At 39.7% G+C, this 27,899-nt stretch overlaps 1 protein-coding gene across 1 annotated transcript in view; it reads left to right on the top strand.

Moving 5' to 3' along the window:
- Positions 1-485: 485 nt before the first annotated feature.
- ERG (ETS transcription factor ERG) overlaps positions 486-27,899 on the top strand; it is a 150,144-nt gene continuing 122,730 nt past the window's right edge. Inside the window, exon 1 of the mRNA XM_072398301.1 lies at positions 486-616. The gene's annotated coding sequence lies outside the window, so the exon portion shown is untranslated. The remainder of the gene's footprint in view (positions 617-27,899) is intronic.

Raw genomic sequence — 27,899 nt, 5'->3', positions numbered from 1 at the left:
ACTTTATAAAAAGTTACATTTTGTTGATCATCTTCACTTTATGATGATTATAATTAAAGAGAATTCCTTGAACTTTTTATTTCTATTTTTTATTTTCATTTCACCATTTTGTTTATTTTTATTTTTTTTTACCATGCTGTTTTTGTTTTTATGTTTTTCTTTTTCTGACTTGCTGCTGTGACTTTACACGTCCATGGCTTACGCATCCTTGGCATGCCTTTTGGTTTGTTTTGTAGCTTGGTGTCTGGTGGTCGGTGAAGGAATGATGCTGCAGTTGTGAAGGCAGAAGAAGAAGCAGCAGCAACCGTGGCGGGGAAGGATTTGAGCCTCCCTAAGCCATGATTGGAGAAAGAAAGAAACCCATTCAGGTCCTGCAGCTTGGACTGTGATGATTGCCAGTGACTGAGTCAGTGCACAGCTCTCCATCCACACAGCGCGCTCGCTCACTCGCTTGCAGGGAGATATTACACATACATATTTAGACTGGCTGCTCCTCCAGCCAGCAAAGCATCCAATTCAGCCAGCCTGTATCCAGCCTCCTCCTCCTCCTTCCACCGCTGCTTCTGCAAAAAGTCCCCATCCACGGATCTAAAAACTCCCTTATTCCACACGCTTGGTAAGTCCAAACTTTTTCAAACTTTTATCTTGGGACTGCCGTTCCATTTTTTACTTTTAGGTTTAGCGACTTTGTCTCCAATAAAACCCTGACACTCAGTATGAAAAAACAAAATCCTCACCGGCGAAACTCTTATTTGAGACACATGTTTGAAAGAAGTTTTTACTGCCGTCAAGAATCTGTCAAGCAGCCTAGAAAACTTCTAAAGCTTTCGGTGATTGTGTACCGGAACCCAGCGTGTGAACTCGGTGGGCTTTTTAGACAGTTGGAGGCTGAGGTACCCCCACCCGGACAGTTGGAGGCTAAGGTCCCCCCCCCAAAGACGTGAAATCATTTAGTAACTTGATATTCACCGGGAAGTTGGCGACTGTTTGGCGTTTGGGTGACAAATGACGGCCTGGAAAACGACAGATCCCCGGGGTTCAGGGTCGTCAGGTTCTAACGGGACCTCTTGACAGGTTTTAGGCAGTCACTGGGTTCAATCAGACGCCCAGCGCAGGAAGTTACACGTGACATGTGTGAACGGCTCTTGGTGGTAGCGTTTGGATGGGATTAGAGGTTTTCACTTTTTTTATTAAACGTGAGCTGTGTGATTGAGATGAATGGTGATGGGTAAAACAGAAGAGAAGGGAGAAATGGAAAACCAACGTAGAGCAGATTTGTAATGTAGGCAGACAGGACGGTGAATATGTCTTGAGTCTCACGTTACGTTATTTACCGGGTGTTATTGGAAGATTTAATGGACTGGAGGGAACAAGTATATACAGATATACAATATCAAATACTGGATGAGAATTTCCATTTACCGATGGGGTCATTGTCTATTCAACCTGTCCAAGTCATGATGCATGTAATACATTAAATCATCTAGAAAACATAATTGGCACAGTGGCCAATCTGATGCCAGCTTGCATGTTTTAAGTTTCTTTGGATGATTGAAAGCCAGGGTCTGGTTGGCTGCTATGAACCTTTATGTTTGACTGATGTACATTCTTTGCATTAAAATTACAAATTACATTGGGGATTATACAACCAGATGTATTTAAATGATCGTTGATGTAATAAATTATTAAACAGTACATCAAAAACATGAATTTGCTTTGTATATAAAACTGATAACAATTAATTTTCTATAAAACTGTTGCATTTGTCATATATTTTACAGAAAGCCCAGCTTCATATTTTCATTTTCTTCATTATTCTTGAAATATATTTTGCATGTGTACCTTTTGGTGAATTGTATTGGCAACTGGTGCCCACCCTGTGGTTGTAGGGGCAGATGTGGTTCTTTGTTACCTGTTGGTGGCTCCTAAAGTCCAGCATTCAGAAATGGGAATATGGGGCTGTAATTCAACCAATCTCAGTAATGGAACCAAGCAGTAAGAATCTCATTATCTGCAGCAAACAGGTCCTCTTTGTTTTTATAATCACACCTGTAGCATATCCACAGACTCTGATCATCACTTGTATTATGTCTGATGTCTCTGACAGTCTTCTCTAGCATTGCATGCACAGTAATTTAGGTGGGGCCCCTTGGTGATGTCAAGGGCCACCTTGTAGGATTATTAACCATTGGTACAGACGGTGAGGTTACTCTGATTTTTTATATGACATTGATGTGTAATTGTTCATACAGAATACATTAAGCACAGACCAAGACATGCAAAACCCTAACGAGTGATTTCACTTTTGTATTGTGTCTTTTAGCATTTCTGGGGCAATACTTAAACTGTAAATATAAACTTCCCTATCCTGGCCCTTGGACAGTCCACCTCTGGACCCTGTACTGCAACCTGGAGCCCCACCACCACCCAGTCTCTGGATGGCAGTGGCAGGGCTGGTTTATTGGGGGCACGTACCTTCTCCAGATAAGCAACAGAATGGCAGAAGGTGCAATGAGCTGGAATGTTATGCATTTTGGGCCCCCAATGCCCTGTTTTTTCTAAAATCATCCTCGGACAATGGGTCCACTGTTTGTCAACATACTGATGAAGCAGTTCAGAGCCGTCTGGGTGCCACCTTTGTCCACATAACACAAATGTCCTGCAGTTAGGAGCACAGGTAGTCCAAAGGGCCAAGAGGATCATCCCCCTCCCCACCCCCATCACCACCTGAATTGTCTGCCACAGTTACCTTCAACACATAAAGTTTTTCACTTGACCCTTCATAAGCCTTTACAAATAACTAACAAATAACTACAATTTTATGAGCAAAAAATCTCCTGCTGGTGAACTCAAGACATGGCATGGGCTTTAAACAAACCATGCCCCCAAGTTGTCCTAACTTGCTTTGGCGATTAATATTGTCCATTGGATTCACAAAATATTTCAAGCTCTTCCTTAATATTAGTCACATGACCATTCCCGTTCGTGTAATAGGAATCTCTGCATATTCCGAATCCTCTTAGACTTCGAGGACTCTATATTCTGCCTTGAATTCTATTACTGCTGTGGTTGATGCAAACAGGATTTTTGGGGTTTCTTTAAAAAAAAATACTGTATAAGCTATAGATTTAAATGGAAAGGAAAAAATGGAAAAACTCAAATGAAATTATTTTTTCGGTTAGGTAACAGGTAGTGGATAATATTTTATTTTATGCCAGGAAGGTTGGGGGTAAGGAAGATAGAATCCGTGCAGAACCTTTTTCTTATAGCAAGCCCTTGGAGAAGATGAAAACCAATGGGCTTCTCTAGGCAATGGCTGCACCCTTTCTTCCATGATCCACCCCGGCTCGGCCATTGCATAATGGTTCGGTGTTGGTTCCTCATTAAGTGGCCACCATGTAGCATACACTTTATGCCTTCAGCCACCTCTGGATTCTCACAAGATGTGTATGAAAGGAGATAGGGCACTTAGACTCCGTGCCAGAGGAGCAACACAGGAAGGTCACATCCCGAGCTGGTTTATTAAGAAAACATGCGGATCAGTCGCAGGGGAGAAAAGTTCAACTTTCCCTTCTTGCTGGCCTGCCGTGCGCTCTGCAACAAGAAGCTCACTGTAGGGGTTGGAAAACTTAACTTGTTACAGATGCCGGGCTTTGTAAATTCTACGCGGCCTGCACCTCTCAATTCATTAGCTGCACCAACGCTTTAGTGAAAACTTTTCATCTGCATTGCAGCTGATTGGGATTTCAGGTGTTATATTGGTATATATTTTATTTTCACATTAGATATGATTAGGTTAGATCAGCTTTTCTCAACTTTTTTAACATGGGGACCCTTCAAATATTCGTCAGTTCTCAGAAAACCCCTGCCAATATTTATGATATGCCCAATTCATTGTACAATAGCCTGGTGGTCAATAGGAAGAATGGTTCTTATATTGCTGGCCAGTGGGAAGAATGTCCCCCTTACAGATAGCCAAAAGGATCATTGGTGTCACCTAAACTGACCTGAGAGGAACAAATTGCTCATTGCCCAAGGAACTCTGGGGAAATTTGAGTTCCATGGAACCCTGGTTAAAAAACATTGGGGTAGATAATGCATCCAACCCTCCAACTGCTGATACTTTCCTTTCCTTTACCATTGCTCTGTTCCCCTGCAGGACTGAGGTGTGTAAACTGTAAGTTCTGTTTGGAGCAAACTTGGAACAATAGAAGTTACCCCCCTTCCACATGGCACAGCTCTGGTCTTGCCTCCAACTCAGAAACATAAAACAATGTATTTGTTCCAGTATGAATTAGAAGGGGAGAAAATCCAAAGTATTTATGGGGATAGCATGTAAGTCAATCCGTTGCATTGGGGATGTACAGGATCAGTGGGAAATGTAGCCAACAATGGAGAACTGACTTGCCCCCCCTGCCACGAACTGACTTGGGGCCCCTGTTAGCTGGGGAGGGACCGGGCCCCTCATGTAGTGGCACACTTTGCACCTTCCTATATCCGCCCTTTTATATGTTTGAACTTTGATCAGAGGAGGTTTCCATTTCTTATTGTCCTTTGAAATATAAAGTATAAAATATGTAGGGTTCATATTTATCACTTACAGTCCTTGTGAGAACAGCTACAACTTATGATTTTAAAAGAGGTGATATACTTACCTTCCCACCATCCCTTTTCTTGATGTCAGCAACTGCAAGTAAATTTGATGCAGTTCGATGTCTCAATAACATTTCCCCTCTTTGCACACATTGGTTTCTCCCACCGCCTTGTATGTCATAGTGCTGTATGAGCTAATGGGAGAAACCACTCACTGCCAAGGGGAAAAATTATGTATGAGCATATGGCCGGTTTAAAACTTGTAGTGGCCAGCTGAAGCATAGAAATGGAACATCAACACAGTGACCACTGGAAAGAGTTACATTAACTTTTATATTGCATATAATTCTTTTACATACAAATTACAATATTATGTTATATTAACTTTTTTCTATTACAGCTATTTGTTTACAAAAAGTGACCCTTTTTTGCCTAAAATAAAATTGCACCTTGATTAATCATGGTCAGGGGCTCAGGATAAGCTCCTTTACCTCGTGCTATACAGAATAGCCACACCCACTGCTAGCCTGATCTCTTCTTTCAGCTGGTATGTGACATCTCATCTTTAGGGCAATCAAAACTGTTGAGTTTGGAAATGACATTACAGCTTGTAAAGGGATACATTACCTTGCTGAGTATTTTTTTGGGTTCTTTCTATACTATTTTGTGACACCGCTGGTGAAAATGAGAGTCTTGTTCGGTGAATGCGTTACAAGCTCTGTATCTTTTTACAAAGTGTGATTTTTCTCTTGCACAATGTATACAGGGCTCTGTGTTCTCTATACATTACCCCTGAGAGCGTCTATAACTCAATACTCCCAAGCCAGCCCTGGATCTCTGTTCATAGAGGTCTTCTGTAAATTCACAATTTAAAGGAACCCATTCTGTATGTTATTAAGAGCCTACAAAACCAATTACAGACACACTTGACCTTTCGGAAACTTTGACCTCTCCCTTAGCTCCCGCTGTGTCTTTACATCTCAAGTGTAGCCAAACTTTTAATTGCAAACGTCCAAACACCCCATAGTACGGGCCGTGTAATGTAATTCTTTCACTGGAATGGGATTTACAATGTATTGTTGATGGAGAGGACGGAGTCGGTTAGATGTGCAAACACAATCTGGCTGCCCTCTGCTGAACACTAATATAAGGCTTGGCCAAGACTTTTTGGTCCCTATGACCCATCCAAGGACTTGGACAACAGATGTGAAGCTAGATAAAAGCAAGAATACGAAAATAAATGCTGGTTTCACCACTTCCTAATGGCAATCAGCAGATTAATATTCCTTACACAGTGCCCTGTACTTGGAATACATCAATCTATGTTTCCTTTCTCAGCTTGGAGAACATAGCAGTGTGCACTTCCAGCTGTGAGATTGCATTATGACTGACAGCTCCTGGTCTCTGGTTATAATCGAGAACCCTGTTCCGGGTCATGTGATCGCCATGGCATGGTCATCACATGAGGTTAGTTAGCAAAGAAACCTATGATTTTAGTACTTGTGTGCTTCTTTCTCTGTGCACTGAAAGACAATGATGTTTTAAAAACAAGGTAGGACTATGTGTAATAATTAAATATATGTATTACCATTTTTTTGGTCATTTGTCATGACATAATATTCTGCATAGAACATGAGAACATAGGTGGTGCATTTGTAAGGAAATCAGAATTGGACTCAGGACCAGTTACATTTTCTTTTATAGTCCATAGTTCCCAACTCTGTTGCCATGATGTGCCTAAAGTAGTACAAAAAGGGGTACACAAATGGCCCTTGGGGGAAAAAAACCCAAAACTCCAGCCTTTTGCAGACTGAAGGATTTACCTCCTATATGTCATTCTTTTGGCCTTACTGAGGATAACAACAGTTTTTATAAGAGAGCATCTGGTGATTTTTTGACCGATACACTATACTTCCTATTAAACTTCTTCCTACCAGGAAATACAATGACCTTTTGTATTTCCTATCTGCAGGAACCTGCAGATAGGAAATACCTATCTGCACCTCCCCTGAGGAAGTTTTTTCTGCGAAACGCATCAGAGACCCTTCTCTTTTGTTCTATTGAATTTCAATGTATTGGTTGTCACATTTTCCACTTTATAAGTGGATTATGCATTAATAATAGTAAGAGCATAAATTTTATCTTTTATACACTGGTTTTTGGGGGCCTACCGTATAGTAAAGCTATTGAATGGACACAGCATAGGTTCACCATGAGTTCAATGTTAAAAAGCAAACGTAGCATTGTGAAACATCAAGAACTCCCTTCTCCTTGTTATAATAGCTGGTAATTCTTGTAATTAGTTTATACCAGTGTTTCTCAACCAGGGTTCCTGCAGAGGTTGCTTGGGGGCAGTTTGGATCTCTCAGGTCAGTTTAATAGAAACCAATGATTGTTTTAGCTATCTGTAAGGGCGACATGACCACCTTACTAATATAGTGTAACCTGTGGATATAGTAAACATAGAAGAGGATCTCTGCAGAGGTTCCAGGGTTCCCTCATGTTAAAAAAAAATTGAGAGACTGGCTTGGAATTTTGATTGCTTGATATCACTGCAAAAGTTGAGTTTTTAAATTTATTTCAAAGTATTCCCCAATGATAATAAGGTCCAGTGCACTGGTTTTTTTCAACAGGCTCCTCAATACTTCAGGCAGACTTGTTGGCCAATAGAAAGGTGCAGGGTGCAGGAGGAGGAGATGGGCCAAGCACAACCATGCAAGCTGTGGTCCAAAAAAGGACAAACAGCCCCCCCTGGGGTTTTGGGTCTCCTGGTCACTCTCTAACTAAACTGGCAATCCAACCAGTCATCTGCTTTCTCCAAAAAGCAGGACCCAATACATAAAGCCACAGTTACGCTTTAAAAGCCACAAAAATTTTGGGAGGAAAAACGTGCACATAAGGTTTATTTCTGTGTGTAATTAATAGCTACAAAAGCTGCACATTGCAGTATCAAATTATGAAACAATGTAGCATATTGATGACTATAATATTTCAATAAACACATTTTTTTCTTGGCGCTGGGAAACTCAAATTATTGTGTTCTCACTGTTCTGTAATGGCTAAACCATCTGTGTTCTCTAACAAACAAGTTAATGGTATTGTGGAAGTGTTTTACAGCAAATAATGGCGATGTGTTAAATAGAAAAATCCATTATAGACATTACAGTACAGATGTGTCAGTGGGTTTCTGTTGTCTGGGATTAATCTCCAGTGTTAGCTTTTGATGGGACAGAAGTAGTGGTCAGACTAATATCACTAATTAGTTGCTTTTTGCTGATTTAACCATGTTCTCATTCTTTCGTGTTGTTGCCAACACTACCACATGGATCTGGATCTAAATAATGGGATAATGATAAATCCAATTTATTTTTATGTTTAAAAAAAATGTCAAACCAAGGTGGATACAGCTGTTTGCCTGATATATAGTGTTAACTATCAATTATTATAAAGAATTTGTTAGGAGATGAAAAGGCACCATAGACCACTAAAGGGTTCTGGTCCACCTGTGCAAAGTACAGAAAGAGGTCAGGATTTAGGGAGTAAAGAGAACTCTGATTATCCCTTGATTTTTTTCCCTATGATTTTTTAAATAAGGCCCGCTCTATTATAAGCTATAGGTAGTATGTTGGATAAATGATATGTGTATTTTAACAGGAAGACTTGTCTACATTTGGCTTCCAGTCCTAACCGTAGAGGACTTGACTGAGAGGGCAAAATGGCATTTCCCCCCTGGGCTAATTCCTATTGTATGGTATGCTGGGCTTGTGGTCCTGAACAGAGATACATCACCAATCACTCAAAGTAGGACCCTTAGGGACACATGTTGGGTGTTATTCACCTTCCTGATCCTCATTCAGGTCTGCAGTCAGGGCGCATTCCACATAGAAGTCTTCCAACTAGTTGTATTGCTTCTCTTATGTCATGTGACCAAATCCCAAAATCTAAAAAGTAAATCAGTGCTGGTGATTCTGTAGCTAAACCAGTTGGTTGTTTTCCCCCCAAACCATAGGTATGCAGAGGATACACTTTCATCAGTGAAGCTGGGTGATCCATCAAACCTGGAAGGGATCTGGTCCAGGATTGAAAACATTTGCTAACAAATAGCAAATGACTTTTAAGATATCTATTCCCAGTTTGCTGGATTTTCCAGCTTTACTAGTGAAAGTGTATATTCTCCAGTCTCGGAGAGCTTTAATAAATCAGGCCTATTATCTCTGCATAACCCACATTGTGAATGTCTCTGGAAAAGTGTCTTTTCTTTGTGTGCTAGACTGTTGCACTTTGGGCCTGATTTATTGAAGCTCTCCAAGACTGGAGAGGATATACTATCATGGGTGATCCAGCAAAAGTAATCTTTAAAGGCACAATCAGATAAATTATTGTGACATCATTGATATCAAGAATCATTTGCTATTAGATGGCAAATACTTTCAGTCCTGGACCAGATCCATTCCAGCTTTGCTGGATCTTTTTATGGGATTCTGGGATCTATTGCTCAATGTTTTATCCAAGATAGACCCATCCAGATTGGGTGAGTCTTGGGTAAAACATTGAGAAATAGACCTGACTTTGCCAGTTGCCTTTAACAGCAACTGAAGGCGGAAAAAAGTTTCCCCTTGGGTTGCCTGCCCACACTATGCGGTAAACAAGCAATATGGACTTTGTAACAAAACCTGAACACCATAACATGCCATGTCCTCCATCACATGAAACTTTTACGGGAAAAAAAGTTAGAAATAACTTTTAAAAGTCTTGAGGGCTCAGCAAAAAATAAATCATGAAATAAACAGAGCTCATAGAAGAGCTATGTGTTTGTGTTTCTGACAGAAACCGACGTGTTGGCTTGTGACGTATAAGAAGAAAAAAGATATTTTAAGTGACTCGGTTACTCTGTGGTTGCTTCAAGTCCCTCACAACCGCACTGGATTACTCATTTCTATTTTCCAAGGAGCATGGCAGGAACTGTACTCAAGATGACTTGTTTTCATACTCTCGGTTTGCTTCGCCCTAGAAGAGAGATTTGAGGCTACAGAGGTGAAAACACATTGAAAGCACATTGTGAGCTCGGACTTGTACATCTGGTGACCTGCTCATACAGACTGTGCCAAGTTTATTTACAGCCCCAGCTTTTTCTCCTATAAGCTGGTGCACTTTATGTTTTCTCCCGGTCAAATTTGTTCCAGATTACACAGGGATAGATGACTTGTGGTTCTTTCATTGTGGAAATGTATTTGTTAGATCAAGTTCTCACCGCTTCCAAATGTTTCTCATGTGGATTCAAAAATCCCTCTTTTCTCCCTCGATGTCACTTTTTCATGTTGATGTATTTATATATACGTATGTGTCTTGTTTAAAGTTACAATGTGTATTGATGTTGTGCTTAATTTCTCCTATTGTGGCCAAGACTAAAATATTATTATATATATATTTGGAGGCCAATAGGTATTGATATAATTTTTCAATCAATTATTTAATGCAAATAAAAAACATACACCAGATACCCTTCAGGATTTAGACTTACCCCAGTTGGCCTTGATGGAGTTTGAAAATTGTTTTGGACAATTATTTGTGTGTCCTCAAGAACTGATTGTAATTTAGATCAATTGGTTTAAATTAAAGGGTCCTCAGTTGGAGTCCTCAGGGGTCAGGATCTGTACACATTTTGGCATTTAGACCAATGTTTCTCAACCAGGGTTCCATGGAACCCTATGGTTCCTCCAGAAGTTGCTGGGGGTTCCTTGAGCAATGAGCAGTTTGTTCCTCTCAGGTCAGTTTAAGTGACACCAATATGGCTATCTGTAGAGGTGACAATCTTCCCAATGGCCAGCAATGTTAGAGGAATTCTTCCTACTGACCATCAGACTTTTGTACTATAAATTGGGCATATCATAAATATTGACAGGGGTTCATTGAGACCTAAAAGTTATTGCCATGTTATAAAGGTTGAGTAAGGCTAATTTGGACAGTAGTCATAGGTAAGAAATGGTTTATTTAGAATCAGAAAATGACTCAGTTTATATCAAAATCGAGCTTGTGTGTGGCTTTCAAGGACTGGAGTTGATTTCTGGTTTAAATCAGACATTTAAAGTTATCAGTAATCGATCAAGAATTCTAACATAGATCTTCAACAAAGACCTGGAAAACAGCTCCTGTTATTAATAGCACCATAGAATGTTTATATCCCCATATATAATATAACCCAGAACAATTTAAGGACTTCCAAGTGCTCCCCCGTTCATAGCCTGCTTGTTGGTTGGAAGAAAAAAAACAAAACGAGCCCCATGTAATCAAAGAAGGTTAGAATAAACATAACAGAAAAAGACTTTTCACCATTTTACGTTTTCATTGCTCCCATTGCCACCATTACCTTTGGGTTCCTAATGGATCATTCCATTTGGACTTTCAAGAATTGGTGTGATGCTCCATTTTTCTTTGGTCTCTATGGGTCATGATATGAGGTTCCTCCTAGTAACCCCTTTATGTTACTGGAAGCCGATTAAACAAAGATATTACAACCACAACTACAAGGTTGGATACAGTTCCTCAAAAATTTCTCTTCCCTGCTGAAAAATGAAAAACAGTAAGGTTTTTTCTTTTTTTTTTTACAGTTTCAGCCCCTTCTAATAGCATTTTGCCTGGTGTTATTTGTGCATATTTAGTTAGTAGGACATAATAGTGGCAAGATGCTTTTGCCCTGCAGCTTTAGAGTGCCCAGTTAGGGACCAGGGCATTATTTGCATGAAGTTAGTTCTCCCTAAGTTTGTGTGTGGGTTTTCTCCCTCATCCCATAATCATAATAGAAAGTTTACTCGTTCTTTCCACCTCTAAAAATGACATGTGACCAAGGTAGGGATATTTGTAGGGATTCATAGGAATTGTTAGCCCCTTTGATGATCAGCTAGTCACATGAATTGTTTATTGTACTCTTTAAGATGTCGGCATTGTATAAAAAAATTAAATATTGAATCTTATGATAATGCAAGTACTATTTTTTCCTTTGTTAATGCCAAAAAACTAATTTTAAAATTTCATTTTTATTTTTCAGTTGTTCTACAATTTAAAAATCTAAATTTATTTTTTGTCAATGTAAGAAATAAGCCCAAAACTGTTACATTTCAACACTATGTTTTATGGTTTTGGTTTTAGATATAATGTGGTTTATCGCCATCTGTATCCTTGCTTGGGAGATTTAACCTCACTTCCTAAATTGATCACCAAACAGGAAATGATAAAATCACCCCACTGGGGATTGAGACCTAATGAAGGTTTTCACCTTTCCTGTTTACCTTCCCATCTAGGTGACCACAATGAAATAAAGAGGGAAATCTCCCCAATGCCTAGGAAAATAGCTGTAAAAACTTTGCCATTTTATTAGGAATTAAAGAAACTGGGGTTGTGCTTTAAAGACATTAAGTCAATAGAGCTATTTTGGGCAGACATAAAAATTGTTTAAAATTGTACAAATGAAAAATGGAATGAAATCGTGGAGGGCTAAGCGCAACCTTTCAGAAAGGGGATATTACATCGTTAAAGTTCATTCCTAGTTTGCATTTTTTTCAGATCACTAAAGGAAAGGTTCATATAGCATGCCCAGAATGATGTTTTTGTTCCCCAGCAAAAGGTTTAAGTCCCAAGACTGCCAATTAAACCATTCCATAAATCCTCCATTATAGGTAGTAAAACCTAAATTTAGACTTCCTGCTTCTGCAGCGTCTTGCTTGATTGCTACCAGTCGCATGGTGGCTGAACCTGTCCGGGGACAACCGGCCAGAGCTCAGGGTGAAGCCGTTTGTTGGATTTCATGGATTATTTCTTGTGTTGGTAGTTCTTGCATTTTATGTGCGTAGATTTTCTGGGTTTGGAATGTCTGTGTGTCTTTAGTCTGTGAGTCAAGCCTTTCATGCTTAATAATCAATGTTTTTTTTTATTTATACAAACAACATGTGGATATAATTAATCTAGAGAAACGGGCAAGTTGAGGGAATTTCAGATGATTATCGCCGATTACAGTCTGCGAAAGAAAGAAATCATTTCAATTCCAAAAGGGATGAAAACTGGAACATTGTTTAAACATACAGAGTTACTGAAACCACAAGCTGAGCTTGTCCAACGTCCAACGTTTTTTAATAAGGATCCATTCATATCTCATTTAGAATTTTTGTAGAATAGGTTTCATTCCTAAAGAGGAACTAAAATTCCACTTTAAAAATTTGGCATCAGGCAGGTTGTTATAGGAGAAAAGAACAGGCAATGTTTCTTTTGCAAAAAAAAAGTATTCTTACCTGCCAGATCACTTACTGGACTTGTCAAAATTCAGGATCTCCAGGATACTCAGCACATCCTGGTTTTGCTGGTGGTTGCCAGCATTGAATGAACTCGGAGCTACGTCATCCGAACCCAACCATTCAGGATGGCAAATGATCGCAAGAAGGAACAGAAGAAGGAAGACAATGGTGGCGACCTGCAAGGGGCATGGTTTGGTTCTGCTCCTATTTTATTTATTTTTTCATCCTTATCATTGTGACCTCCAATGGATCTGTTTAAAAAAGCGGTGAATCTGTCATTAGCTGGGACATATTTTTAATGTGTTTCAATGGCAATGATTGATTCTCCAGTAGGGAATTTTTCTTTGAAAGTCAGATTCACTTCTATATATATATCCCCTAATAGGTTCTTTCAACCACTTCTATATCATAGAATGCTTCAGAATCATCAGGAATCCTGAAAACTGCAGATGGTTTTAGGAATGATAATAATACATCGCTGTTTACATGAGATTTTAGTGATTGGGATTGGAGCTACTTTAATGTGGAGTTAAAGAGGAAAACTGCAAAAAAAATACACTTACCTTCAATCCCGCAGGGCAGTCTAAGCCATCCAGGGGGGGTCCTGCATGATCCTGGCATCTGTCTCAGGGCTTCTTCGTTCGAGTTCTTCATCCTAGGCGCGGGTTCGGGTGACGTAGGATAGAAAAAAAACAATTGCCGATAATAATTATTATTATATTATTATATTTTTTTTTAGAAAAAGGGTGTTACACTTAAAAAAAAATGTAAAATTTCGGAGCTTAGGTACACTTTAAAGTCCAACTTTGAAAAATACAGGATCAGGCAGGTGGTCATTGTGGAACAGGACAGGTGATATCCCTTCTGCAGTAACTTTTCTTACCTGCCTGATCACCATCCAACTGTCAAATTTGGGCAATATTGGCCTCCCTTGCATGTCCTGGGAATGAATGAACTCCTGTGTGCCTGCATCATCTCAGCACAGCCAAGAAAGACGGTCATAGATCATAGAGATGAAGAAAAGAAGAAGGAAAATAATGGTCGCCCTACTATGGAATAGGGAACGGTGAAAAGCGCAGGTTTAGTTCTGCTTTAAAGAAATTCACCTTGCTGTACCTTTTTTTGTTCCCCAACAACAGGTTCAATTGGGTTGAGTGGTGACATATTTAAAACATTCCACAATCACCTTTAAAAAAATATCAGAACCCAGTAGTAGTAGTAGTATATTACAGCTTACCCGTCTTTAGATGTTGGGGTTGCATTGGTTTTCATTTATCAGGTTAAGAATCATAATTTAGCAAGTACAAAAAATGTGTGGTGATCTTGACATGTTAATTCCTGTGAGTTCAAATATTTTTTCTTCCTTCCAAGCTTACTTCTATGTATTCCCCTAACTTCCATGTTATAGGGATAGGATGGAGATACGTCTGTCTTCTAAATGTAATGATAAAAGACAGGAAGCGTGTTATTCACAGGAAAGGGACATGCAGTGTTTCGTTCATGAATGGCCCTCAATGTAGTAACACAAGTGAGTTAACATGTATTGCAGTAACATCTAAAATGTTTTAAAGCCTTTACGTCTGCCAACTGCACTGTACAGATGCTCCTCGATTTTGCTAATGCACAAGAAATTCAGAACTTTTATCTGGCAAGGACACTTAAAAAGAAAATTTGATACTGTTTTTACATCTATTAAATAATACTGGAAACAAATACAACAAAATGCCTAACAAAATATAGATAAAACCTAACTCAAGCTCTGCAACATTTGTATAAGAAAAAAGGGAAACAGCTGTCTCCATATACTTGTAGACACAAATGTCATAACTCCAGCGACCTAGAGCCAGAGTTGCCACCAAGGGCAGTAAAAATAAGATTTGGTGCCAATGTAATTAAAAGGAAAGAGACCCTAAAGTCAATATTTTTCTCTAAAAAATAACCATACCAAACTTTTTATAGGAAATCAAGAATGTTGGTATCTTAAAGATTGATCTAAGAATTATTTTTGAGCAAACATGAAAGCTTCTCTTTATTGCTTAGCCAACTTATGTGTATCGGAAGGTGCAATTATTGCTGGGAAAGAGCTTTATTTGTCAAATATCATCACAACTCTGCTAAACTGGGACAGATGTTTCCCACAAGAAATTGGAATCAGATTTAATTTGTTGAAATCTCAATTTATCAGACAGATAAAGGTCCATCTTATTGCCTACCACTCTTCACCCAACTCATCCCAACTCCAAAAGCACAGAACAGGTCACCTCCCTTTCTATTTTGGCTAGGCGGTATCACTCCCGTTTTCTCTTCTGTTTTAGAAAGTGGTGGTGGAGGGGGTGCATTCTTCTAAGACTAAGGTTGTTCATGTAATGTTTTAAATACTATAATCCCAACCTGGGTTCCTAAGTGCCCCATGGGGTCAGGCTCACAGGAAATGGGCACAATGAATGTCATTCTGCTGAGAGAAGACGAAGAGAGAACTTTTTCAGCGTACAAAGAAGAGATAAGCTAAAAGAAAGAATGAGATATGGAGAAAGAATGCTATTAAATAGCACAATACAACACATGGACTAGTACATGAGTGCCTCTGGGTAGATATTTAACAAATCATGGAGCCTGGATAGAGTAAGCATGACCCATTCTGGTGAGAAACAAGTGCTGTCAAACAGGTCAAGGTGAAAATAGTACAAATAGTGCAATTACAGGAGGCTCAGGATCCACTAAATCGGGTTAAACTAGCCAGACGTAAACAATGACAGGAGGCTGTGAGAAACATAGTCAAGGATCAAGTCAACAGGTCAAAACCAGGAAGTCCCAAAGCATGTTTCAAAGGCAAAATATAAAGCAGAATTAGAGTTGCATTATAAAATCATAAAGGTCATGGGAGGCAAAGTTCAAATAGGGCAAACAAACAAGTGTAAGCCACAAGGACAAACAGAACAAAAACCAGAATGTGTAACCAGAACCTAAACATTCTAATGCTTGGTGACTTTTTAATTATAGACTGAGATGCACTAAAAACATGTGAAGACTCTCGTGGTATTGTTAGGGATGGTTTTAAACAAAATAGGACATAGAACAAATACAAAGAGGGGACTCCAAATGCATAGTTGGCTAAGCTCTTGCATCCCTGCCATTTTGTTATTTGTGGGAGGTGGGAGCCGTGGCTAGTTGTCCGGTTTCCCCTAACCTAAAACTTGCCCAGGGGATTGTCCACACTTACATATATGCTACTGCATGCACTGCACATGTAAGCCTATACATGAGGTGTGCTGAGGCTTGGGAGTAGCTATAGGTGGGTGGGAGTACCCAGGGGTGAATGGCAAGGGGAATTAGAGAAGTATATTTATTAGTACAGTATATTTTAACATATTTTGATGGTTTTATGAGATATTCTTGGAAATGTAAAACCTTTGCATAAAACCGCTACAAGCACCATAATTTGTAAACTACTAACATAAACAAACTGGCATCTATAGGTGCCTGCAAGTAACTTTGTGCTCTGAAGTCTTGAGCTCTATGAAGCTCAGTTATACAAATATCAATTTCAGCTCTGGCCTGACACTGTCTACCTGTATACTGCCATAGAATTCAGTTATTTTATTCTTATGAACCATGGTTAAGATTTTTCAACATCCCCCCATTTACTTAGCTAAGTTCATGTTGTCTGAAATTCACAAATGTGAAAATATATATTTTCCAAAAACAAATCTCAAACATTTGTGAATTTTAATAATTCATTCATCCAACACAGCTTCAGCTCTTCCAGATTCAATTGAGAGTAAGATATAGACTGGACTGATTGGTTGGCTGAACCATCCACTGGTTTCCTATATTTCTTGGGTAACAAAAAAATAATAATTAGAAAGACAGAGAAGTCCTTAAAGCGGCCATGGAATTTTAGTGCATTCATAAGGTTAGGTGAAAAGATCATGCTATTGGAGTTACGAGGAAAATAAGAAGCTGGGGGATCTACCAAGATCTACCCATGGATAGGTGCCAGTTTGGTTGAACCTTTAAAGGAAACATGGAAGCCTTTTCCCTGACTTTCCTAAAATAGAATACTTGTGCCAGGTCAGTGTTGAACCCAGAGGATAGGCATAACAGACAGGCAACCAACATTTTCAGAAGCAAATAACAGTGATAAGAAAAGTTTAGATTAAATTACAATGAGTGTATTTTTCAGGCTATTCATTGATTCAGTAATATACAAACCAGCGATATCCAGCAAGTTGCTTTTAAGCCAGGAGTCATGGTTTGAAAAGAGTTGGCTGTTTAAACATTGACCTCCGGTTGAAAAATGCTTTATACTGGCTTCTTTTTTGTAGTCTTTAAAAAAAGATAAATCTACGGTTCTCAGTGGAAGCCCAAAGTCATCGGTGCACCAATACGTAAAATGCTAACATATGCAATCCGTGACGAAGATATGTCCTTGGTTCCCCTGGTTCTCTAAACACACACAACGAAATGTATGTCAAAATGTAAAGCTGGAGACATTTTACAAATTCCCATCATGCTTTTAAGGAATGGTTTCTCATATTACATTGTAGAGTTGATAAAGAAAACACAAACCTCTAGACTTTCCATCTCTAGAAAATGAATTACAACTTACAATTGAATGTTTTGTTTGACTCTGGTTAATCTGATTGGCTTGAGCTCTTGGAAGTTCTTCCCAAACGTTTCATGCACAGAACCATCCAATGAATTGAAATGTGAATCGGTGGCTTATAAATATATTCATCATCTGTCAGACCTCAATGCACTCATTTATGTCAAGTTAAAGAAGCAGGGAGAAAGTGCATAAGTGTGGCAATGGGTTTTGGGTTGGGTCTGGGCAATGCCAAGATGGAAGGAGGAATTATTGTAAATTGGGACCAGAGAAGATTCTGTAATAGGAAAGAACACAAAAGGCCATTCTTGTGTGGAAAGAAGGGCTTCCCGTGGGGCAATTTGTTCTGCTTTGAACTCTTTGGTGATATTGAGTACCCCCAATCTGCTATACATTTTGACGGCCTTAGATTAAGGCTACGTACACACGTTCAATAATTGTTGTTGAAAAGGATCTTTCACGATCCTTTCCAATGACAAAAGACTTAATGAGCGCTGTAAAAACAGATCCTTTCTACTCTATGAGGAGAGGAGGTTGAAGAACAACGGAGTGACACCCCACTGTGCTCTCTCCTTTACTTGTATTATGATTGTTTGTTAATGTTGTCGGTGGATCCGCCGGGACTGATCCATGAATGTCGTTGGACGAGCTCTGTACACACTCCAGGTTCTCGTCTGAGCCCAGCCCTGAGGCGATTATCAGACAAGAATCATCTGACGTGTGTACATAGCCTAAGTTCCCCAGTCCTTAAATGTGGTGTGAAATTGCAATCAGAAGAACTTTTTGTATGCCAGGAGTTGTTGTCAGAAAAGTTTCTGTTTAACTACTGTGATGTGAATGAATCACAATGCAAGATACATTGAAAATGTGTTGGTTTTTGAAGACTGAGTGTTTCCATAAGACGTGCATTAGGTAAATATAAAAATATAGGGATTGTGCTGATCTCCAAAAAGGAAGAAATGCATGCATGTGTAATGGGTAAGCTACATATATAATTGTTGTTTTTACCTGTTTTACATTTGGAGGGTCTGTGCTAATTTATAGAACCAAATCCTTCTGTTCCATCTTGGTTTGATGGACGTAGCCCTAGTAAAAATATTACAGCTCATGACAATAGGTCTTCATTCTTCTTGGCTCAATGCTGCACATTTAATTAACATGGAGGACTAGGGACACATTTTGAGAGCAAGACATCAAGAACCCACCACCGAAGGGGACATCACCCTATGTAATAATAGACGTCAAGTTCTCATCATCATCGAGGGCCACCCATCCCTGGGAATAGATCCAAAGAGTAGGTTTGGAAGCACCAGGGTCTTTCATCCAACCATCAAATGATTGCAGTTGTTATTTTAAAAAGTTGGTGGTGAAAAGAAATGTTGTCCCTTATTTTTTTGCATTTTGGGGGCTTGGCCAGGGCTGTGTTCTTTGTCTACATGCCATGTTCTTAAAGGAATCCCTCGTTCTCATTTTAGAAAGTTGGAAGGTGCGTACAAGTTATTACTAGCTTGAAGGGTTTAAAAAATAACACACTTTTACAAGATTGTAATGTATATAATACATAATAGTTTCACTGGGGGGATTGGCGGGATCTCTTAGCAAAACAGAACCCCCCCTCCCTATGATAATTAAATACTGAATGAAGGCAGTGTTACAGTGTGTCATTCATACCGGGGTCGCTGACTTTAATTTTGTTTGTCAGTGAATTTGGTTGTAGCTGGAAGCTGGCCCAGTCTAGCAGTCTGGGGAGATAAGCTATGCAAATCATTCAGCTTTAAGCATTGAAGAATGAGAATGTAAAAATCGACATCTCTGCCACACCGGTGCCATGGTCCTTACTATTCCCTCCAAATGCACCCCTCTGGATGGTCCAATCACACAGCTTGGCTGAACTCAAGTCACCGGTACCCAGACCATGAGTGACAGACCAGTAACACCGAACCTTCGTCTTATGGAAGAAAAGAGTATGCTGCAAGTAATACTAGAATAATTCTGTACTGCAGGTCAGGGAAGGACTGCCAGCTTGGCCTGTACCTACCCAACATTTGGTGCCCCAAGCAACATTATGCACTAGGTTCACTTCTACATAAAATGTGCAAGCTTACATGATGGCATCAGTCTGCTGCAGGCAGGAGCAAGCATTTCCTCAGTTGCCTTTCCTCCAGAATGAAACATTGTGATGTTTTAGCAAGTAGAGAAGAGATTTGGGTTCATGGAAATATGAGTTTACACCAAACCCACTTGCTACATTGGCAAAGCAATGTGCATGTTCGCCAAGCAAATATTAAAGCACTGGCAGTGAGGTTGGGGTGCGCTTACTGCTGGAACTGCTGCTGGTTGGGGAGATGCTACATGTATCAATGTGGCAGCCCCATGGGGAATGAATGAGGGGTGCAGTGAGAGATACCAGTACCTCTAACTGCCGCCAGCTGGTCTTTTTGAACTAGCGCTGCCATGCAAGTGCTCAAACGAATGGCAACGTGGCAGCCAGGGGGAAGCGATGAAATTGTGCAACTCAGAGGCAGGTGTGAACCTACCTATAGACCACCGGCTGGCGCTATGAAAGTATGGCACTCCCTGGTATGTTGGGATCAGCAGAATCTTACAAATGACAGTGCAATGCAGTCATATGATTTAATAATAATTGTACTTACATAGCACCAGACATGGAATCTGACATTGTAGACGCAGAAGTCAGCAAGCTAGGTTCGGCTATTCTTCCTGACTAACAATGGATTTACTCCTGGAGCAAAAGTAAAGGTTTGTGGAAAAAGAAAAGGAAAGCATGCTCCATTTTTAGGCACTTGGACACCTATGGACCTGACATTATTATTATATTTTTTAATATTATTAAACAGGATTTATATAGCTCCAACATATTACGCAGGGCTGTACAATAAATAGGGGTTGCAAATGACAGAATACAGACAGTGACACAGGAGGTGAGGACCCTGCCCCGAAGAGCTTACAATCTAGGAGGTATGTCCAGGCAGATGCATGCTAGCCCCATATTTCTGGACAGCCAGGTTCCATACCTAGTGTAGGGTCTAGTTTCAGTTTAAACTATTACCTAAAAAAAATAAAATGTACCCATATTTAACCACCTATATCACCTGGTTAATCCTAATGAACTCCTGATTAACCCTTCTCCCCCATGCTAATATTATTAAGCTGTTCTTCAAGTGATAATAAAATATGTGTATATAAGATATAATAAGTAATGTTACTGCAGTAATAACAGGCCCATAGCAGAAATATAAATGTCTGGTGCTGTTTAGATTCAGGTGTGAGATCTGAATTGGTAAATTTACATTTTGTATGAATACAGTGAATTTTTAAAGTGCAGCTTGGAGGTCCAGGTGGGTCGCTGTGATTTAGTTACAGGGCCGACATTTATGGAATACATATATATATTTATATACATAGCGGCTGGTTAGTCTTAAGAAACACACTACAAAGAAGTGACAGTTCCAGGATTCGGGTTCCTTGCTGGTTTCCAAAATGAAAACTATTTCACGGATTCTTTGGCTGGGTGGAGGTAATTTGCTGGAATGTATAATAAGTAACTAGACCCATACTTGAAAATTAGGGGGCACTGAGTACATACTACACAAAGCTGGCCCGGGCTGAGGACGAGGTCCTGATAGACTCTGATCTATAAATGGAATGTTCTCAGATCGCATTTTGTTATTTTTAAAAATAACTTCAAATACAGTGCAGCTGATGAAAATGCAGGCAAATATGTAAAATACCCTCTCTAACCAAAACTTTTATTTAGTTTTGGATGGTGGGGGAGAGTTAGCACCCATGATTTTGTATTTTGTGTTGGGGGCTTTTGCAAGGGAAGAAGTGAGCGAAAAGTTTGCAATAGCAACATAAAAAATTCTTTCTTGGTATTGTAGGGAGAGGAGAAAACCTTGACATTTTTTATTTTCCTTATCCATCATGTTTTGAAATAATTTTTCTATCCCATTATCTGATAGTTCTATGTTTAAAGCCATGAAGTACCATTGATATGTTGGCCACAACCAGGCTGAGAGTGGGAGAATTTGCTCTGTAACTTGATAAAGAGCTATAGATGGGAACATCCCTGGCTTGGCGCGGAGACTGCAGCTATTAAGTCTTCCTGCCAGGTTAAGAGCTGACTGGCTAAGTCACCTAAAAGTGTAACCAAACTATTTATTGGGAAGAAATCAGTGATTTTCTTCTTTGCTGAACAGTGCACATTGGGTATTAGGCCGTATTAACCTCCAGGTTTACCAGCATACCCCCCTAGCGGTGTCTAGGTTGTGGCTCCCATGCACGCAGGGGCTAATAACTGCTGACCCGATAGGAATGATGTGTAGTACAGGAGAAGGCAAAACTGTCAGATAAGCCAAGGTCATGGCAGGCGGCAATCAGGAGTAGTCAGACAGAGCTGGGGTCAGTATATAAGAGAATCAGAATCAGGAAATGAAGACAAGAACCTCAAAGCTGAGCCTAGGAGAACTTTTTTGTTCAGGCAACATCCTGTTGCCAGTCACTTCCTAATACTGTATAGGGAAGATCATGTAATGAATGGAGGCCAAGTGACCTGCAGGTATACAATCCCACCACCAGAGGCAGTGCTGGAGAAGAGGCAGTTCAGGTGGTGTTCATATCTCCACCAGTAGGTGGAGCTTGTCTACAGACTATTCTAGCACTCTAAGGTAAAGGGGCAACTCAAAGACAGTCACATGATCTAGACCAGGAAGTGACCAGAGAATAGGAATCCTGGGTAGAGCTGCTGCTGGTAACAGAAAGGGATCTGTGACAAAAGGGGGGTTCTCTTGGTGTCTGTATGGCAATTACAGTCAGAAAAAAGGTGTGTAAGGGACATGACTGATAATTTGATATACTTGAATATATGTTTGGAGAGCCACTTATACTGGAACTAGTTGCCCCACAGAGATAACAGGACCAAAGATTGCCACCTATATTGTCACTACAGTCACTGGTATTACCACCGCCGGGTATTTTTTTGATTGTCTGTTTGTTATGCTTATATTGCCACATATAATTATTTGTTGTTTATGTTTTGTCATGACTGCCCATTTGTTGCCCTTGTATTGTCATTACTGCCCATTTTTTGCCTTATCATGTTCTGTTGGTACAATTGTTGCCTGCATATTGTCCCATTTGTTGTCTTCATGTTTTTCCATTTGAACATTGTTGCCTGGATGTTGTCATTTTTGCCCACTTATTGCCCTCATATTGTCACATTGGTACATTTGTTGCCTGCGTATTGTCATGATTACCTATTTGTTGCTTTCATATTCTCAGATTTGCTCTTTTGTTGCCCTCATATTGTCCTGTTGGTGCATGTTTTGCCTGTGTATTCATGAATGCCCATTTATTGCCCTCAAATTGTCCTATTTGCACATTGTTGTCTGTATATTGTCATTTTGTCCATTTATTGTCATATTGGACAGTTGTTGCCTGCGTATTGTCGTGATTACCTATTTGTTGCCTTCATATTGTCATTTATGCCCATTTGCTGCCCTCATATTGTCACATTGGTACATTGGTTGCATTTGTATTGTCATGATTTGATTTGTTGGTCTCTGATTTGCACATTGCTGCCTGCATATTGTCATTTTTGCCCATTTGTTGTCATATTGGTACATTTGTTGCTTGTGTATTGTCATGATTGCCCATTTGTTGCTCTCTAAATCTCCCATTTGCACATTGTTGCCTGCATATTGTAATGTTTATTTATATATTACCCTCTTATTGTCACATTGGTATTATTGTTGCTTACATATTGTCATGATTACCCATCTGTTGCCCTCATATTATCACATTGGTATTAATATTACCCATCTTATAATGGCATGTATGCAAATTTGTTGTCTGCATATTGTTAAAAGTGCACATTTGTTGCTCTCACATTGTCACATTGGTACATTTGACGCCTATGTATTGTCATGATTGCCCATTTGGGGCCCAATAGTTTGTTGTAGCCCAAGTATTTTCTGCCTAGGTAAGCCAAGTCAGCTCTGCTTGTTTGGAGAACCGTATTAGCACTTATTCCTCAGAATGTATTAAATCAAAGCACAGTTAGCTTCATATTTGCTTTCGTCTGCTTTTATTTTGGTGTACATCTTCATGTATCACCACCAGCCCTTCCCTTGCCCACCTCTAACCCCAACCCAATCCCTGGATCCCTGAGTTTGGAAAGTTCCCAGATATGCCGGTGGTTTGGAATAGTAGGAAAGTAAATGGAATTATTGCTGTACTATGACGGAACAAGCGCAGAGCAGATAAGTCAGGCAACACTTGAGCGGTGAAGAAGATAAAAATCTCTGTGCTGTCTGATGGGAGGATTTACCCCTTTATGGTGACCATTGCTAAGGAAACATTCTGTATTGTATGTGCACACTGGCTAAAGCTCCACTCCGGGGCCTGTTAAACTTACCATGGTGTGTGGTTTCCTTCCTCTCCCACACATACTGCAGGGGGTAAATGCCCATTAGGCCACCACAAACATTCTGAGGAGGTAAAAATACCTAGATGACTGTTTTTGGCTGATTAACTTTGTTTTTTACACATCTATTTTGCCTTGATTTTTATCTTCTTCACCGCTCAAGTGTTGCCTGACTTATCTGCTCTGCGCTTGTTCTGTCATAGTACAGCAATTAAAATTAAGTACAGGATTAAAATTCATCAGTCAATTATATGACCGTAGCCATTTATTTTAAATAAATCTAAATGTAAAGCCATCCTATCTGTTCCTCAATGGACACATCCAAAAGACAACTATACAAAGACAGCGACACAGAACCCGCATGAGGAATGAATAACAATTTATAATAGCAATTGTAAAACAAGCCCCATTTGGGCCAAGCAATGCAAGCCTTGGTGTTATGTAGCAGAGAAGGAGATAATTACCGTATAGGTCTAGGTAAATTACTTTTCGCTGGCCCAGCTATTCAGCACAGAACCGCTCATTCTTGGCCCTGCAGGATTTCATTGTTTCATCATGAAACCCCTTGTGTGGCGGTGCTATGAACAAGGAAACGTTGAGGCACAAGGCTTTCTAATACGTTTCTTTATTAGCATTTCATGTCTGGTTTTACCAAAATACAATGGCTGTACATATATTCAAATCAGGATCTCCAGTACTGATACTTATGACCACAATTTCCATTGTCCTGCATTAGCTATAGTCGCATTTGTGGTTCAGAATCTCCTCCTCGGTGTCCCAAAAAGTCCTTGTGAAAGGGATGGTGTGAGACCCCTGAAACACCTTTGGGATAAATTGGAAAGCCGTTTGGATTTTGGAATGCAAAGTCCTATCTAGGGATAAGCGAGAATGCCTCTGGCATTCTCTGAAAAATTTCCTCGAACTTCCGATGGTTCTACGAAATTTCGGCGAACTGATTTTGCGAAACCATCGGAAGATCAAGGAAATTATAAGGGGAGGATTCACAGGCTTCCCTGGGAATTCTCCTGTTTGCGATCCCCGGGGCACTACAGGTTAATTAGGCTCTAGTGCCCCGAGGATCGCACACTGTTGTGCCTTGGCTGCATTCATTTAGCAGATCCCCAGCACTAGAGGTTAACCTCTAGTGCCCCGGGATCGCAGTGGATTCTCAGAGCTGCAATCATTCCTGCAGCTCTGGGAATCCTGTTTGCAATCCCCGGCACTAGAGGATAAATGGTAACAAGCATCCCCATTCAAAACCTCTAAAGCTTTCCTCAGAGAGCACTAGAAGTTTTGAATGGGGAAACTTTTATCCAATTAAACTCTAGTGCCGGGGATCGTACACTGAGCTGATCAATTAATACAGCCAGCGCAATTAATGCAGCCAGCGATCAGGGTTAATTCTAGCTCGATCTGCAAATTTACACCGGCAATTCTTGTCTACAATTTCGGTAAGCAAGAACAGTCGAATTCACCTCATTATCAAATTTTAAAAACTCGCTTGCTCATCCCTATTACCATCTTAGTTCGGATCCAGTTCTCTACCATACCTAAAGAAGAATCTTAGTTTTAAAGCTTGCAAGAAAACAGTTAATCATTATAGTAATTTTCTACAACTTTTGCACATTCTGTACAGACCCAGAATGAGTTTGCAGCTCAGATGTTCAGATAATTGGTGCACAGTTATTTGCATGCTGGTTTCTGATGTGACTAAATCTACAGAACACAAAGATCAGCTTTAAATCCAGGCAATTTACATTCTATAGAACAATCTCAGCAGTGGTGGCTTTTGTAATCTTTTAATGACAGGTCCTCTTTTAAGAAAGTCTCCCCAGTAGGGTTGAGGCTGTGATAGCCAGAAAAGGAGGATGACATCATATTAACCCTAAAGGCACCCACATATCATTGTTTTTTACATCTGACCAGAGCTGAATGAACCTGTCCATTAACTTTCTCTGATTCAGAAATAAACTATGAAGTTGGTAACTGCATTTTGAATTTTTCTAGATGAAGCTGTACAAAAGAATTTCCTTCTTCCAATTATTCTCTTTAAATAAGAAAGTTGTTTTTTATCTATTCTCTCTTACTCATCTGGTGCAGGTCCAGCATCTAAACCCAAACGCTCCATGTCAGATATCAAAGCATAGCGAGGCATGACTTATATCCTGTGATTCTCCTTATTGGAATGACGCACGGCTGCTTGGGCTATTTTTATTTCCTTTATATTTTCTTTAGTGACCTTACAGCATTATTTGCGAAAAGCGTGCTGGATGAAAGTCAGGACAGAATATCCATTGATACAATTGTATGAATGATTGTGAACCTGGAATCAGATTTATTCTTCATGGTGGTTGCATGCTTAATAATGTGTAAATGTAACACTTGCAGTATTTATTTATTCTCATGGAAGTCACAGGAGTCTGATTTATTAAAGCTCCTTAAAACAGGACAGGATAAACTATTATGGGGGAACCTGGTTGAGCCAACAGACTTGGAATGGATTTCATAAAAATCATTTGCTAATAATTGGCACACGTTTTCAATCCATTCCATGTTTGCTGGACCACTTAATGTTCTCCCATGATAGTCTATATTCTCCAAGCTTGGGGAGCTTTATTGCATTAGATCCAATGCCTTCATCTTCCTCCCCGTGCCATCTTTCTTCAGGCATCATTCAGGGTTATCAGTTATTTCCTGGATTAAGATGCCTACACTGTGGCACAATTATATAAATCCTGGTTCCAGAGCCTTTCTTGGCTCTATTTACAAATGTCTGGTGCAGAACAGATCCTACAGAAGCCTCCCCCCAATGACTTGTTACAATCTTGCAGTCTGATTACTGTAGGAGAAAAGAGGAAATGCTTCTTTCTACCTACAGAAACTGGTAACATCATTTAGCCTAGGCATGCTTACTGGAGCCCAAGGTTGGCTACTTCATGGTAAAAGGTGGAGCTTTTCTAGAAAATGATACCATTCCTGAACATAATGAAATGTCAGGAATGTATTAATAAAGAATTGTAATGTTACTGAAAGCTCCACTTTCAGTTTCATGGCATATTCTGCTTTATGGCTACTACTGTGTCGCATTAATGCATGCTTCCCCATTAGAAAATGTATTTATTATTGCAACAAGTGGCTATGCATTGGTGCACTGGGTTGCTATTTATTCCCAATGGCACCCTACATGCATCCCATAATGTACTGCAGTGGATGGCAATGCAGTGTTAATTTTAACACGTTACGTTGTTTTCAATTTTCAGATTTTAATAAAATAATAATGTGATCCTGATATGCAAGTCCTTGTTTAGAATTTCTGTCCTAGGATGACAACTGTCTCCAAATTGTGCACCTGCGTTGTCACTGGTAGAGGCTACAAGCCTCCAAGTTGAGCCTCATTCTGCAGATGTTTACAAACTACGGGGTCTGTTTATAAAGAAGTAAATCTGACATTCCCTGAAACTTTCCCCGGTGAAGAATTAATTATTGTCACTGAAACACATGGACCTAGACAATTCTTTACAGAATATTTCAGTGAATATCAGTGCTTTGAAAATAGACCCACAAATAATTATTTCAGCATGGTATACAAGGTGGACATTCCTATACTTTGGCCTCTATTTATAAAACAAGTAATCTGACATTCCCTCAAACATTACTGCCATTGAAACAAATGGACCTGGAAGATTCCCACAATGGGATGTTTCAGGGAATGTCTGATTCCCTGTTTTATAAATATAACCCTTTGTGTCATAGAGCCCATGCTACCCTTGACTTGAGGAAAATATATAAAAACTTTGGAAAATTTTGGTAACCAAGTCCAAAAACAAGATTATGCCCCATGAAATTATCGGCAAAGCACAGGCAGCTAATGTTATTTAAACTTTCACGGCAATAAAAACAATTTGAGTTTCACAATGTTTTCCTTAGTAAGGCCTTGTAAAACAATAGACTGTGATGTAATACCGAGCAA

This window comes from Pyxicephalus adspersus, chromosome 1 (assembly GCF_032062135.1).
Source record: "Pyxicephalus adspersus chromosome 1, UCB_Pads_2.0, whole genome shotgun sequence".
NCBI lineage: Eukaryota > Metazoa > Chordata > Amphibia > Anura > Pyxicephalidae > Pyxicephalus > Pyxicephalus adspersus.
Note: the sequence above shows the minus strand (reverse complement) of the source record. Positions and strands in the feature narration are given on the sequence as shown.